The following is a 16,530-nucleotide window of genomic DNA, read 5'->3' on the forward strand; positions in this document are numbered from 1 at the left end:
AGTGAAGTTTCTCACAGCCCTAAGTCCAGTCTGGCCTTCAGTACACCAAGCATCCATGTAATCATCCACCAGGAATTGTGTCCACTTGAAAGCTGCACAAGTGAAGCCTCTTTTCCTAACATGTGCCAAGCGGGCTTTGCATGTGCAGTGCTTTCTGCAAAGGAAAATTCTTGGATCGCTCAATCATTCTCAGACTTCATCTTGGCTCAGCTCACTTCCTAACCAGGGCCAAACCTGAGAAAGAACTCCAATGACCAGACCCTGCAGGATCTTCACAACCCTTCTGTGAGTGCCTTTTCAAAAGTCCACCTTTTCCCTACATCTTTTTTAAACATGCCGATGCAGTTGAATGCATGTTTTTTTTTTTCCCCAGCCAGCAAATCCAACTGCGAGCTCAGAAATGGACTTCAGCCGCAATCGGCATCTCAATCCATGTTTGATTGAGGAGATCTGAACGCTGAACATTATCATCAAAGCTGTCCTGAAGTGAATCCCTCCTAGATCCCTTTGATACAAAGGAATATGGAAAAGAAATGGGCTCTGAATGGCACCCGCTGAAAGTTCTGCTATTTAAAGCCCATTTGGAGAGTAGCCCAGCGGGGATCGGCCTGCCCATCCAGCTCATGGCATGTTCTATAGTGGCTCCTCTCCCAAGGTCAGTGTCACGATTTGGGAGGAGAAAATGGAGGCGCTTTGTGGGTGAGACTGTGAGTGGGGAGAGCAGAGGGTGGGGAGCCACCTCTTGGTTCCTATCCCCAGGGACACCCAGGTAGGTCCACTGGGTGGGTTTAGAGGCCCATCTAGCCCAAGAAGTGCCATATAGCGAAAAGTGGGAAGCCTGGAAGAGCTTCCACCTCACCCCGCACCTTTCCTACCTCTCGCTTGCAGGACTGACGATAGATGCATGGCCCCACAGCCAAAGCCTTTTGTCTTGCAGGTGCCAGTTCTGTATGACTGAGAGACTGGGAGGACTGGGCAAGTTCAGCCTTGAGAAAAGAAGTCTGAGGGGGGCATGATAGCCCTCTAGAAGTCCCTCAAAGGCTGTCCCAAAGAGGAAGGTCAAGATTTATTTATTTATTTATTAAAACATTTTTATGCTGCCCCATTTGCCGAAGCCTCGGGGAGGCTTACAACAATAAATAAAAGTAATTATAATATAAATTACAATACATATAAACATTAAAAATCCAAAAAATACAATATAAAATTATTTATTTATTTCTCTTCTTGCTGATGCCAGAGTGCAGAACACGGAATAATCAGCTCAAGTTGTGACAACCCATGTTCAGGCTGGACATCAGGGAAAGCTTCCTCACTGTCAGAGCAATCCGATAGTGGAAGCAGCTGCCTGGAGAGGTGGGGGGCTCTCCCACACTGGAGACATTCAAGGCGAAACTGGACAGCCATCTGAGTGGGATGGTGTAATGCGGTGTCCTGCAACAGCAGTGGGTTGGACCCCAAGGCCTTCTTGGCCCCTTCCAACTCTTCTATTCTATGATTCTATGACTGAGCCCCTTATCCCATAGCTGCAAGTCTCCTCTAAGAGGACAGAAGCTTGCAGCTCTTACTGAGGATAAACACGCAGCCATTGCAAAGCGGAGGGGAACACGCTTCTCATTTACTGCTTCCCCCTCCTCTTCCGCATCACCACGAAGCCCTAGATAGCAATAATAACAAACAGAAACCCAGGAGGCAAGATCCAGCTGGTGGGTGATGTATCGCTGGGACACGGTGACTTCACACTGCTGCTAAGCACCTTAATATGTGTAGAAGGATAATTAGCAGCTCTTTCTCCTGCAGATATATTATCCCATTCACCGAAAGACATGAGCGGAGGAAGCAATTCCCACAGCGTCCGCATATCACTGCCTTCCCTGGAGATGCCTCTTCTGTCTACACCAGTGTGCCCATCTGTTCCTGGTTCAGCAGCGCAGCCGTTCGCTCACAAGGAGCCTGAGAGACACAAGCGCACTCTGCACATGGGTGCCATGAGCTTGCGCCCTTGAGTGCAGGGACAGCAGAGGGAGGCCCCAGAGCGGTGGGGGCACATGCTCCGGGCTGGCTGTCCAACCTTGGACTTCAGTGTGCATAGCTGAGCTTTTGCTTTCTAAATGTCACTGTATTTTTTCTCTTTTTTTGGTGGAGGTGTCTTAAGGGGCTCCAGAGGTCAAAGCACTGGGCTCAGCCACAGGGCTGTAACATTTGAGGTATGCCTTTAAAAGGTGTGCAATTCAAAGACACAGAGAGAGAGATTGAGAGAGAGGATGGGGGAGTCAAAATTGAGAAAGCCAAATGTTTGACTGTGTGGATGCTCGTCCAAAGTGGCATCTCAGTTCAAACCTGTTTGAAATTTACATTGATCCTATCAGAGCTAATAGGCCTCCTTGATTTTTGGGACATCCCCCCCACCCGCAAAACCTCCTCTTTGGGTGCTGCTCTGCACTGAGCCGGGCCTTCACTCCATGGAGGAAGCAATCCTTGCGTGCCTGTGGCAGGTTCAGGGAAGCCTCATCGCTTGAGGGCTTCTGCAGATCTGCTGGCAGGAGTCAAGCACCACAAGCGCCACCTTTGCACCTTGCATTTCCTCAGCTGTTTAAATCTTGTGTGGAGAGAGGGAGGGGAGCTGAATTCCGTAAGCCCTGTGGCACCCCTCCCCCTGCCCGCCCCCAGCCCATCCCTCCTCCACAAGCCCATCTGCAACCCCAGAGGCAGGCAGCCAGCTTGGCTCTTCCTGCGCAAGCGGCAAGGGGGTGAGATCAACTTTTGGGGGTCCCAGCTCCAAGGCTGCAGGATGTGGGGAAGCCCTCGGATGGCTCCCTGCTTGCAGTGTTGCCCGCAGGGCCTGCATCCCACCTGCAGATTCCAGGGATCAAAACTGGAATTTTGCATCCAGAGCATCAGCTCTGCAACCAGGCTACACTCCTCTTTTCACATGCTACCAGCATCTCATCAAAGTCCTTTAATGACCCACCTGGCCAAAAACCGCAGTGATGCCCATGCAGCTCTATTGCTGGGCTCAGCAATGGAATAACTAAGAAGTAGTGCCCATAGAACCCTGGAGCCATCCCAGTGGGCCACCCAAGACTAGACATGTTGGAGAAAACTGCAAAACTGAGGCTTTGGCGAATGGGGTGGCATAAAAATGTTTTAATAAATAAATAAATAAATAAAAAACCCACTCAAATCTGTTTGCATTTCTAAGAACCTAACCCACAGTTCTTGCAGTGCGCCTTTCCCCAAGTGAATTCTGCATGCCCCCCGCCCCCCTCAGGCTCCACAGCCAAGCTCATCTACCAGGATTCACCTGCCACATCTCAGATTTTGAACTTCAGGAACTTTAGCAATCCTATGTGGGACCAAACCTGTAATAGCTCCTGTTCTTCCTTTCAGGAGAAAACCTGTTTTCCTGTCAAAAGGCTAACAAGACGCCAATTAGAGTCTTTGAGTCCCTAACTCTGACGGGCTGCGTGGGAAGTCTGCTCTGTCAGATTTTGTAAATGGATTTCTCCAACCCTCTTCGCATGGAAGTGGATGCAGGCTGGATACATTTTGCATTCAGGCTCACCAGGTGTTGCACAGGCTAGGAAAATATATCTTATACAACATGGACTTGTGAACAGGGCACGATGCAAAATGTGTGTGTTGCAGGAATGGACACAAACATGGTGGATGCAGTAAAAATGCATCTAGTGTGTGTTCAAAAATGCATCCATTTTGAGAAGTACAGCATAAAAAGTACTTTTGAAGGCCAGATGAATTTGTTTTCATTGGAAAGGTTGCTCTGCTCTGCTTTGCTTTTTATTCTTTTTTTTTTTTTTTAAGAACTTGCATGGACCTGGCGTAGAACAGAATCTGACATGCGAAATGGAGCAAGTCTGCAGAAATGGATCTGGCTGATCTAACCATGACTCTAACTACCGGCTATAGTCAAAATTGAAATGTATTTGTGTGCTTTTAAAGACCCAGCGAGAAGTTGATTTGTGAGGTAGTCTGTTCTTTTAAATTCAGCATAACGGCAGTTCTTCTAGTGTTGTGTCTGGCACTGATGGGTGAGGTTTTTGTTTGCTACCTCGATATTTCATACAACATTTCATAACAGATATTTAAGTGCAAAAACAAGCCATTTTGCAGCTTCTTGTTTTGTCTGGAAGGGTGCTGATGTTATGACTTGGCTTCCAAGTGTGGCTGGCTTTGATAACTCCCAACTCCATTGTTTTCTCAGGGAAGTAGCTCACCCATTTCCCAAGCTTCACATGTAACTGACAGCTTTCTGGATAATGCACCTACATCATGCCTTCCTCCACCCATGAACTGCCTCAGCTCTCATCCACTCCTCTCTGCCTCTTCCACCCCTCCATCATGTCTCCCTCCCTCCCTCCCTCCCATCATCCAAATACCACCATTTTTCTTCCTGGCAAGCTTCATCAACCATAAAATGTGGTTGCAAAAAGATGGACAGGCCAGCACGCTTGGCTCCGAGAAGTCCGTCCTCAGTGCCAGACGTTGTGGCAGGGTATCCCCCTGAAGGTCTCCCATTCTGCAGACAACTTCCAGGGCCACCTCCTCCTGCAAGGCTTCAGTGCTGCAGAGCCAGGCATTTGGGTTTGGCTGTGCAAGCTGCTTTTTATGGTATTCTCGGAGAGATGCCCTCTCTCACACCCTCAGGATCATGCTGATTGCATCCTCAGGGTGAGTGAGCGGATGGACAAGTCCACTGGTTGCTCTCCCTCTCAGAGGGATGTAGAGGGACACAACCATCCTGAAAGTCCACCAGCGAAACCGATGCATTTCCTTGCAAGCTTTCCATCTGAGCAAAACATTGGGGTGTGAGTTAGTGGCAGATGGCTCTAGCTTCTGATCACAAGGGAGCATATAACCAGGCCTGCCCAATCCCAATGGTTTGGGGAGGGTCTTGAAATAATGCACCACTGGACTTTCCAGGGGTCGGGAACACAGTGGTTCAACACACAGCAGACACATCCCTTGTTCTGTGTTTCTGCAACCTGGGCTGGAGGTGCTACAGATGTTTCTACAAGAGATGGGTGGAAAGCTCTACCGCTGGATGTCCCTCTGCACCCACAGAGGGAGAGAGCCATCTACTCCATGTCCTCTTGGATCCCTTCCCAGGGACCATATAACTTGGTTGTGCTTTAATTAGTTCTGTGCAGAAAGTGTATCCTGCATATTGTCCAGTCATTCACATTCCATTTGATCGGAGGGGAATTACTTTCAGAAAGATGTTCAGAGGAGAAGAAAACATCAGAACAAGCCTCATGGGTCAGGTTCAGGGTCCTTGTGCTTACTTGACTTTTGAATAAGGGCAAGGTGTATGGATGTGTGTCCCCTCATGTCTTTGGCAGCCTGTTGTTGTCGTTAGATGCAAAGTCATGTCCAACCCATCGTGACCCCATGGACAACTTTCCTCCAGGCCTCCCTGTCCTCCATCATCCCTGGAGTCCACCTAAGCTCACGCCGACTGCTTCAGCGACTCCATCCAGCCACCTCATCCTCTGCCGTCCCCTTCTTCTTTTGCCATCAATCGTTCCCAGCATCAGGGTCTTCTCCAGGGAGTCCTTCCTTCTCATTAGGTAGCCAATGTACTTGAGTTTCATCTTCAGGATCTGGCCTTCTAAAGGGCAGTCAGGGTTGATCTCCTCTAGGACTGACTGGTTTGATCGCCTTGCAGTCCAAGGGACTCGCAGGAATCTCCTCCAGCACCACAATTCAAAGGCCTCAATCCTTCAGCGCTCAGCCTTCCTTATGGTCCAACTTTCACAGCCATACATTGCAAATGGGAAAACCATAGCCTTGACTATATGCACTTTTGTTGGCAGGGTGATGTCTCTACTTTTTAGTATGCTGTCTAGAGTTTCAATAGCTTTCCTCCCCAGGAGCAAGCGTCTTTTAATTTCTTGGCTGCAGTCCCCATCTGCAGTGATCTTGGAGCCCAGGAAAATAAAATCTGTCACTACCTCCATTTCTTCCCCATCTATTTGCCAGGAAGTGATAGGACCAGATGCCATGATCTTAGTTTTCTTAATGTTGAGTTTCAAGCCAACTTTTGTGTTCTCCTCCTTCACCCGCATCAAGAGGCTCTTTAGTTCCTCTTCACTTTCTGCCATTAGAGTGGTATCATCTGCATGCCTGAGGTTTGGCAGCCTGTAGCCTCCTCAATTAAAACCCAGCGGAAGGCATCATGAGGTAATTCCTTCCATATAGCTTGTTTGGATCAGGAAACACAGGCAAGCTGCGGAGCAGAGGAGTGATGTGCAACCAAGGGGGTAGCACAGACACACACGGAGGACCCCAGGTGACTTCCTAATGATCGAGCTCAAAAAGACCACCAAAATAAATTCAAAGTTAATGCTCAAATGTGCGGAGAATGAGGCAAGAAACGGGAAGCCCGTTTCATGGAGAAGAATTTCAGAAATCAGAGGGCAGGTTTTGACACAAGAAAAACCCAGAAACTGGACACAGTGCTGCCTCCAGTGCGTGCGCACACATGTACATGCAAGCACACACTTGCACACACACATCTGCTACCGGGATTTCTGGTAAGTAGTGATATCAGAAGCTCTGCAGTATTGACAAGATGCATCCAAAGTGGTCCGCCTGAAAGTGAAGATTTGGAAGACCCTGTGGAAGGCCAGGAACCGTCAGGAATGGTGTGCAGAGCTGAGGCTGAATGACCCAGCATCTATTTTTTAGGAACAGCTGGGATTTTTCTTTTCCTAACCCTTGCCATAAAAGGCCACTTTGGATTATTTTTTCAAGATTCCCTTCACTATTTTCCCACCCCACCCCTATGACAACTGCCTTTCCTCTCCCCACAACCCTAGGCAAGTATAGGCGGCCTATAACTAAATGTAAATAAATGAATAAACAAACCCACAATGCCCTGGAACAATTATACTTAAAGGGGATTGTGGGGGCTGCAAAATGAGGATCGGGCTGCTATCATAGTTGCTGCGGTTGCCATTTCCAGAGGCAATGCAAAGAAAAGGGGGAACTGATAGAAAAGGAGAGGTGAGGAAGAGGAAGGAGAAGAAGTATTCCCACCAGAGGCCAGCTCTACTTATGAGAAACATTGTATAAAGTCTCCGTCTACTGTAGAAATTGTCTAGGCAATTTATCTGCCTACAAATAGGGAGAGTAGGAAGAGAATTTTGATAGACAATTGTGCGGAGCTTTAATTTCAATCATCTGGAGAATGTTTGACATCATCTGGAGAATGCCTTGAAGCAGTATATAAAGTAATCAAATAAGGAAGAAGGGTGGACAAAGGCCTCTCCTTGCCACTTCAAATTCCTGCCATGACTGTCTTTCCTTCCGCTTGCATGCCTGGCTGCCTCAAACCCACACTCTAATTCACAGAAAACTGTCATTTCCTAACCGCACAGTCCCGTGGAGGCTTCTCAAAGCCTTCTGAACACAGATGAGGATGTATTTACATATTATATTTATATCCCACCTTCTTTCCTTCCAAGGAACTCATGGCAGCTTAGATACTTCTCCCCCTCTCGATCTTATCCCTACATCAACAACCCTGTGAGGCAGGGTGGGCTGATCGGCCGTGCCTGGCCCGAGTCACCCGGTGAGCTCTGTGGCTGAGCAGGGACTGGGACCCAGATCACCTCAGGATGCCACCTACCAATGCAGGGCTTCTCTGTTCCTCCCTCAGCCCCAACAGATCGCTTTGCCTCTCCCAGTCTTGGAGCCAGTGCAGTTATGTCTGCCACAGCTGCAAAGATGGAGGGAGGTTGCTCCAACGTCAGGATTCCAGCTCCAGCCTCAGAGTGTTTGCAGGGCAGGGGCTGGAACGCCGTCTTTGTCTATTGAGCTGTTCCCTACATCGCCAACTTAGGGACACAAGTACAGCCACACTGGGTAAGACCAAAGTCCTATTTTCTTTTGCACCTTTATTTCATGGCATCTTCAAGACAACCTTGCAAGTCAAATTCGAACACATTCTGGGACTTCCTTTCCTGTATGACTGCAGTGTCAAAGTCAGGCTGATTAAACACCCTGTTTTAAGACAGCAGATGGAAAAATCTCCATGAAATCTCCACGGATCTGTAGCTTCTTGTCCCAGCAAGTAGATTTAAGACTTAGGTGCTGGACCTTCACATGGGTTCTGTCTTTTGATATTTGTGCAAATGCACATATACTCTCATTGTCTGGAATGACAGGGGGAAATGGATTAAGAACCTTAGGCTGCAACTGAGTGCATATTTAGACAGAAGAAAGTCCTACAGTTCCTAGCTTTCTTCAGTTAGTGTGGCTGACTGGGGGATGCTGGAAGTTGTGGCACTTTTTTCTATCTAAGCATGGATTTGATTGCACCCTAAGGGAGTTACAGCTTTGGAAAGAAATTCTGAAATGTGTTTTCATGAACTCTTCCTGGCTGGTAATGAAGGGCAGCACTGTTGTGGTTACTACAACCCTGAAAGCCTAGGAAGAGTGGCTAGGGATGTGACGATGCAGCCCAGATCTCCAAAATATGACCAGAGTAAAATGGTGAACTGGAAGATGCTGCCAAGTGCAGATGCCTAGAATGGTCTCTCTCTGTTTCTTCTCTTTCCTAAAGTTTATATTGTGCCATTTTCCACTTGCAAGTAACCCAAGAAGCTTACACAGACCTTTTCAACTTTATCCTCACAGCAGCCCTGAGAGGTAGGCTAGGCTGAGTGTGAATGACTGACTCAAAGTCAATTAGGGAGCTCGCTGGCTGAGTGGGGACTGGAGCTCAGGTCTCCTAGATCTCCAACATGCTCGCCACCACATCACATACGCTCCTAGAAACATAGAAACTGAGCGAGTCAGAAGGGACCTCCTGGGCCATCTAGTCTGACCCCTGGCTCCAACCGGCTCCACTCACGACATTCCTACCATGTGCATGTCCAGCCTGTCCTTGAACACCCTCACCGTTGGGACTTCAACCACCTCCGGTGGAAGCCCTTTCCATACCTAGGGTTCCTAATTGTAGGAATCAACACTTCCACCATACAGTCCTATATCTGACTATTCAGAAGTGGTTCTGGGACTGCAGCATTAGAATCTGATCCATGAACAAGGAGTGGAATAGTCCATGCATGACACAGGAGCAAAGGAGCTAAGGTAGTTTTCTTCTACCTACAGGATTACAAATCCCAGGCTCAGGGCTATCTATGAAACACCCACAACATCCAGCTCTTCTGTACTGTAGAAAAGGAAACTAAGTGATGAGACTAAGGGACCAATCCCACAGATTCCATTCCTGACAGAGGGCTCTGACTCTCGAGCCCTCCGCCCACCGATGCCTACCCAGCAAGAACAGGCAGAGCCAGAAGAGGTGGTTACCTCCACTCTCCAGCTGAAAAGACAAGGAGAGACAGATGAACACCTGAGTCTGTCTACCTGGGGGAACTGAGAGACCATAAAATATTGCACAACCTGGGCTTTCCTCCCCTGCCCCCTGTGCCAAACAGCATGCCTCTTTCCCTGCCCCTGCTTTTCTCAACCTTCATCACGGCAGAAGATGTTAGAAGATGCATGGTCCTCATGATGCCACATCAGGGGCTTGGCCTCACCACCTTGCCTGCCCTGCCCTGCCCTGCCCTGATGCCTCCTTTCAGGATGGATAAAGGTGCCCAAATCACCCCACATCTCTGCTGCTTTTTCCAAGCTCAGATTCTCAAGAGCAGCAGAGTTAGGCGGTGACAGAAGCATTGCTGGATCTTTCTCACATCAGAAGACAATGGCTGCTGTCTCCATCACAGGAGTCTCCCAGCATCCTGGCTTCCATGTGCGCTACCACGGGAATCTCCACTCTTATCTCCTGTCTCAGATCAGAGATAGCCATTGGGGGATTCCTTCAGGGAGTGGCTGCTTGGAGTCTAAGCCCTACCCCTGGAGGAACCAGAGGAGGATGTGAAGGTCAGATTGGGACATCCTGCAGGCTCACTAGGCCCATGGGCCAGAGGTTCCACACCCTTGTTCTAAGAGCACCAAACAGCTCTTAAAATGTTTGAGAGCATAAACAGCTGGTGCCGAAAAGGGCACCACGGCCAGGGAAACCTCCCTGGCGAAGTCATTCCACCTCTGCAAAATCCCTCTCTTTGGAAACCACTTGCCTCTTCTCATTTCATGGCAGCACCTGGAGCAGCTATATGATATGCCACGCTTTGTGGAGATGACAGTAACTATACTGGAACTATTGAGACATCTGGTGCATCGTGTTGTTCAACGAGCATGATCGACGTGTGGGTAAAGCACATCCATTATTTGATGGATGTTGATTCCTTCTGTGATGGAAAGATAAACTTGGAATGCTGCTGTTGAGGCGGGCTGTATTGTTCCCTGATGTAAAATAGCAAGATTTCGAAGGTTTGCTTCCATACAGTGGGAATCTATGTAGCTACTTAGTGCATTGCGTTTTCAAAACTGTCTGGAGATGCATTTCATGCTGGCTTTCTTCTTGGTAGTCAGGTTATGATTTTACTTATGCAGAAATATGCAAATATCTATATTTTGACAGTTCCATAAACTACCAAAGCTCCAGGGAGCTCCTAGAAATAGCCTAAGTCCCCTGCCAGTCACCTGCACACGTGGGAGCCTTTCATCCCAGCGTTACAGGCAGGTACAGATGTTCTCACTTGATTGCACGCAAAGAATACTCCAGAGTCAGGTGCAAACATGGAGAATGTTCACATTGGGCTTTTCAGTGCACACAGAGAATTGAAGCAAAGTCATGGAGGAAAACTCAACATGAAGGAAAGAATATGAAGTCTAGCATTGCGTAAAATGATGAATGAGGTGGAAAGGTCTCCTCTTCTAAAGAATTTGGTATTCATTAACTGATGTCCAAGTTAATCCAAAGCTGGACCCCAGGAGTGTGGGGCTTTCATTGTCCTAATCAGCTGTAGAAATGTGGAGAGGGAGAGACAGAGGGAGAGACAGAGAGAGAGACTTCTTCTGTTATTCTTTTTAGCACTCTTTTACTTTCTTGAAAACTTGTGTGTTTTCCAGATTGTCTAGAGAGGAACAGTCATCTCTTGCTTCAAATAAAGCCAGCTGAGGTCTGCTGATGCAGGTGAGCAGGTACAATGGCATCTGTCTGATCCACCAGCCTCACAGGTACAGGTGGAATAGTAGTTAGTAACCTGCAAGCTGGGGAAAGGAGTTTTTATAGTGTGCCAAGGACTAGATTTACATTAAGCTGAATGCTGGCAAAGAAGGTGCAGGGTCATCATGGCTATGACATCTCAGACCCGTGCAGGCTCGTGTGACCTGAACCAGAAATAGACTGACCAAGTCAGTATAATCATGGGTTCTTGGCTATATCCAGGTTAGATTATCATTATGCAGCCTTCTTCAGCTTAGGGCCCAACTCCAGATATTTTGGATTCCAACTCTTAATAGCTTCGAGATGCTGTTAGAGGAAGCATTTTGCCTCTTGTTCCCTCAGTGACCCAAAGCATTCATACTGGTTACTTCCCTGGAGAAGCAGCAGCCCCTGTGGGGGTACTTTAACCTGCCCTCCACGTGAGAGTGTGTGAGGGTGCACATGAGAGTGCAGGCAGGCACATGTCAGTGCACTTACACAAGAGGTCCCGGCTCACCACCTGGTCCTTCTGTGCTTCCCCAAGGAGAGGCAGGTAACCATGCAAGATTAGGCCTTTTCATGTGGGTTGCAACACAGAGCCACCGCACCTGAAATTTAACCCTGAGGAGCATTGCTTTCTGCCTATGTTGCATGCCTCTTCCTCACTGGTGTCCACACAGAGGCTGGTTGGCTAGAGGGGCTCCAGGAGCTGCCGCTCTTTCCAAGAAACTTTGTGGTAGTTGCATAACAGGGCTATGGAAACCAAAATTCTAGGTTCATACAACACAACAAACCATGGTGGGACAAAGAAGCCACAGAATAAACATTGCTCCTTATTATGGTTTCTAAAGAACAAGTACACCATGTTTGGAAATATAACAACTAGCTTTGGACACCAGAACAGGCAAGAAATGGTAAAAATTCCAGGGCTTATTGTGCTGTCTGAACTCAGCCTTTGACTCAGTTCCTACAGCATGACAAGCCATGGTGGGGGCTTTTTATCTGCCATGTCATCCAAACACAATTGTGAGATTACAGCATGATACATTTTGACTTAAGAAAGCATAGTTTGTTCCATAGTTCCTGGTTACCAGGATGGTTTCTCATGATATTTGAACTCACTACTGTGGTTTCTACAGTCTCAGCATTCAACTACCACAGGGTCCTCTGGAAAGAGGAGTCACTCTAGGATCATCTCCAGCCACCTGGCCTCCATCACCCATTTCTGCCTAATAAAAGATGCACTGCCGCATGCCTCACTGGTACAAGACACTCTCTTTTCCCAACCTTCTCCATCTTCTATGTTGCCCTCCAGATGTCCACCTGTCACTTTCGAGCTGTGGTGTCCGAGGGAGAAGCTTTGGAGACGGCTGGTCACTGGACTGCTATCTGTTAGCTGCAGTTGTCACAGATGCCAGTTGAGCTGCCGTGCCTTTCCTTTGCATTTCCTAGTGCTTGGATACTTGCAAAGACGCTGGCATGGGGAATGATGCTATAACGGAGGGTGGGCAATTAGATTACGAGCACACCTTTGGGGCAGCACAGCTTGCACACCAGCAGGAGATGTTCACAAGCATTCTTGAGATAATAGCCTGTAGTTTCTCTATGCAGAACCCTTTTAAGGAAAACAATGACCTTATTTGTGCTGCCAAAAAAACAGATATGCTATACTAAAGTCTTTCCTGTTGGGAGGGTTCGGTTTGTCCACGTTAGATTAAGGGCCGCGGTGTGTGGCAGTGGGGACTGTGAGGAATGTCCCCATAACAGCATGGAGGAAGACTGAGCAGGAGTGCCAACATGAGGGCAAGGGACGGGGGGCTGGCCCCATGCTCTCCCGATGAGGAGGGAGGGCACATGAGTGGGCAAAGAGTAAGTGGAACTGGCATATAATCTATTTTACAGGGCAGGTGTTGGTGCGGATTTAAAAAAAAAAGGAGGGTGCAAAACTATGTAGGTCACGTTGGGTTCCTTGCAGAGGGAAAAAGGCAGGATGTCAATGCAATCAATGTAAAAAATGGAATATGAACAAGAAAAGAAAGGGATAAGGAAGGGATGATGGGCCACCAGGGCGTTTTGGTGCATGAAACCCAGCAAAAAGAGGGGAAGGGGAAGGGAGTTGAAAGCCAGCATACTGGATTCCATGGGCACCGTCTCTGGGAATGAATTCTTCCCTAAGCATCCTGGGTGGGGACAATCGTCTCAGAGAAAGTGGACTGGGGAATGCATGAGATCATTGAAGGCAATGGGTGTTGGAGAAGGACTTGGAGAAGAAGTGTTGGGTGGACTTGCAAAAGGACAAGCCTCCTTGCCTGATGTTTAAGATAAAGTTGGGGCGAAGATGCTTTGCTAGGTGGTGGCACCGGAAACAAGAAAGTATTGGCTATACCATGGCTGGGGAAATGGAGAGCAAAGCATGATTGGTTCCTACACAGAGTCAAACTTCAGTAAATCTTCATGGAGAGAAAGGTGAGTAAGAAGGTGGAGAGGTAAAGGTGCTTTGATGAGGAAAAGAATCACAACAGGGGAAAAAGTGATTTAATTTCCTTAAGATTATCTTAGGACCCCAAGGAATGGGCTTCCATGGGAGGTGGTTGAAGCCCCATCCGTGAGGGTGTTCAAGGATAGGCTAGACATGCACATGGTGGGCATGTCATGAACAGAGCCGGCTGGAGCTGGTGGTCAGACTAGATGGCCTGGGAGGCACCTTCTGACTCGCTCTGTTTCTCTGTTTGTTTCATTCCTTGAAAGGCAGGTCTGGCTGAGGGAGATGGGGGGAAAAGACAAGGGAGTGTGGGCGGAGAAGGTGCCCAGGGGAGAGTGACACTAGCGATCGGATCCTCTAATGAACCCAGTGAACTGAGTGGTGGGAGAGTCAGACAGATGAAAGCAAGTCCTTCGCAGAGCACAGAGTGAAACTCTGAAATTCACTGCCATAGGAAGTAGTGATGGATTGGACAAATTCATGGAGGAGAAGACTATCCATGGCTACTCTTCATGATGGCTCTATGATAAACATAGAAACAGAGTGAGTCAGAAGGGGCCTCCTGGGCCATCTAGTCTGACCGCCGGCTCCAGTCAGCTCTGCTCACAACATGCCCACCATGTGCATGTCCAGCCTATCTTTGAACACCCTCACTGATGGGGCCTCAACGACCTCCTGTGGAAGCCCATTCCACACCCTCAGGGTCCTAGGGTGTGGACCTTCCTGGCATCGAAATGGAACCTTGGCTCCCTGAGCTTGGCTCCATTGGAGCACATCCTGCCTTCCTCTGCAGGGGAGAACAGGTCTCTACCCATCTCCATGTGACACCCCCTCACATATCTGCATGTCGCCAACACATCCCCTCTGAGTCTCCTCTTCTCCAGGCTGAAGAGACCCAGTTCCCTCAGTCTTGCCTCATACCCCATCCCCTGCAAACCAGCCACCAACCTTGTGGCCCTACGCTGCTCTGACTCTAACCTGGCTACATCCTTCCTGTAATGAGGGGCCCAAAACTAAGCACAATACTCCAGTTGCGGGCGCACCAGAGTCGTGCAGAGTGGTAGTAATACCTCTCTCGGTCTAGAAGCCACGCTTCTGGCTATGCAACCCAGGGTGGCGTTTGCCCTCTTGACCGCCACATCACACTGCTGACTTATGTTCAGCCTGCAGTCAACCAGTACCCCAAAGTCCCTTTCACAAGTGCTGCTCTTCAGTCACTTGTCCCTAACCTGTACCTATGACACCGATTCCTATGGCCCAATTGCAAGACCTTAACACAGTAGGAGAGACCGTGTGTCTATATGTACAAGTTGCTGGGGAACATGAATAGGCCAGTGCTGTTGCACTTTTCTCCTACTTGCAAGCTTTTCCTAGGCAGCTGGTTGGCCACTGTGTAATCAGAATGCTGGACCAGATGGGTCTTTGGTCCGAGTCAGCATGGCTGTTCTTATGCTCATCTGATCTTTTAGCTTGGATGTGATAGATTTGATGCAGACTGTAACCAGCTATCACCCACATGAAACAGTACATATATAGCCTTCAAGACACCCTAGCAACTGCCATGCAGCTGTGCAGAGTCGCAAAACCCCCGATGGGGCACCACATTGCAGGGCCCATGGTGGGGCAGGGGAGTACAGCATTCCTCTAGGGTATGCCTCACCCGCAAGGGCACCCCCATTCGGATGCCATCCTATTAAAAAATGATGTGCCCAGAAAGAAAAGCCACACTTTTTCTTCTGCAAACTTGAGAGAATACTACACCCAAAGGTGGGGAAGAAAATGGAGGAGAGGGAGGTCAAATTACACTTGGAATGATTCAGCTGAAAGTTCGAAATGACTCACCACCACACAATCCATAGAGCTTATAATTAAAAGTATGCAGGTGCAATGAATATGGACCCAGGTTTCTTGCCTGTGCTTCAGAGATCTATAAAAGCCTCAGACATTGCCAGAGTTGTGCTGAATTAACCATAAATAATTCAGAGACCCAGAGCATCCCGACATCTGCTGTTTTTGCAGAGATTGTACATGCACCTCCATTAGCTCCGCTTCCATCAGCTTGCGGTGATTCTGCAACTGGCATTATCTGGGAGAAAAAAAAAAAGTGGGGGAGGGCCTTTTTACACAGACACAAAGTTCTGGATGTGTTAATTCTGAATCGCTGCAAGCCAAGATGAAACATTATTTTGGGTCACCGGCTGATGATCTGCAAGCTGAAGAGTCAAAACCCTTGACAAGAGAAAGTAAATTACTTCTCAGCTCTGAATATCTTTTGCTTTTCCTCTTCTCAATAATATCCCATTTAAATTCTTGATTGCTTTTTAAAAGTTCATGCCCCTAATAAAAGCACCATTCCTGCTGTGGCATTCTGGGTGGGTCTTTTTTGTGTTCTGGTGGGGTTTTTCTTTCTTTGTTCAATACTTGCTTTCTCATTTGTCTTCTCCAGTTAATCTGTTTCAGAAAGCAAGTCTTGGGGTGGCAGAGTTGGGTAGGTAGACTTGGTGGGTACAGTATATTAGTGGCACACCTCCTTGGCATGCATCTGGCCTCAGGTTCCATCCATGACACATTTAGAAGGAAGGATAGCTTAGCAGGCGATGGGGAAAGATCCGTCTGCATGCAACTTTGGAAAGCAGCTGCCACTCCAAGGAGGTTTTATTGCCTTAGATCAAGGATGGGGAATATGTGGCCCTCCAGAGGTCTTCTAACTGTGGTGCTCATTCGCCTTAGCCCATATAGGCCATAGCGAGAGATAATAAGATATACAAGTAACAACATCTGGGAGACCATGCATTTCAGTTACCAGTACTAGTTGCATCTAACTTCCTGGGTTCCTGTCCAAATTCTGACTGGGTCACAAAACACAATAGCCCATGAGCTGAGTGAGGGTTGTTGAAATATGGGTTGTTGCTAAAATGTGTCTGTATCCAGCTTTGCTAACAAACCACGGCTTGTTACCCATGAA

The sequence above is a fragment of the Varanus komodoensis genome, unplaced genomic scaffold, assembly GCF_004798865.1.
Source record: "Varanus komodoensis strain SLA01 unplaced genomic scaffold, ASM479886v1 scaffold75, whole genome shotgun sequence".
NCBI lineage: Eukaryota > Metazoa > Chordata > Lepidosauria > Squamata > Varanidae > Varanus > Varanus komodoensis.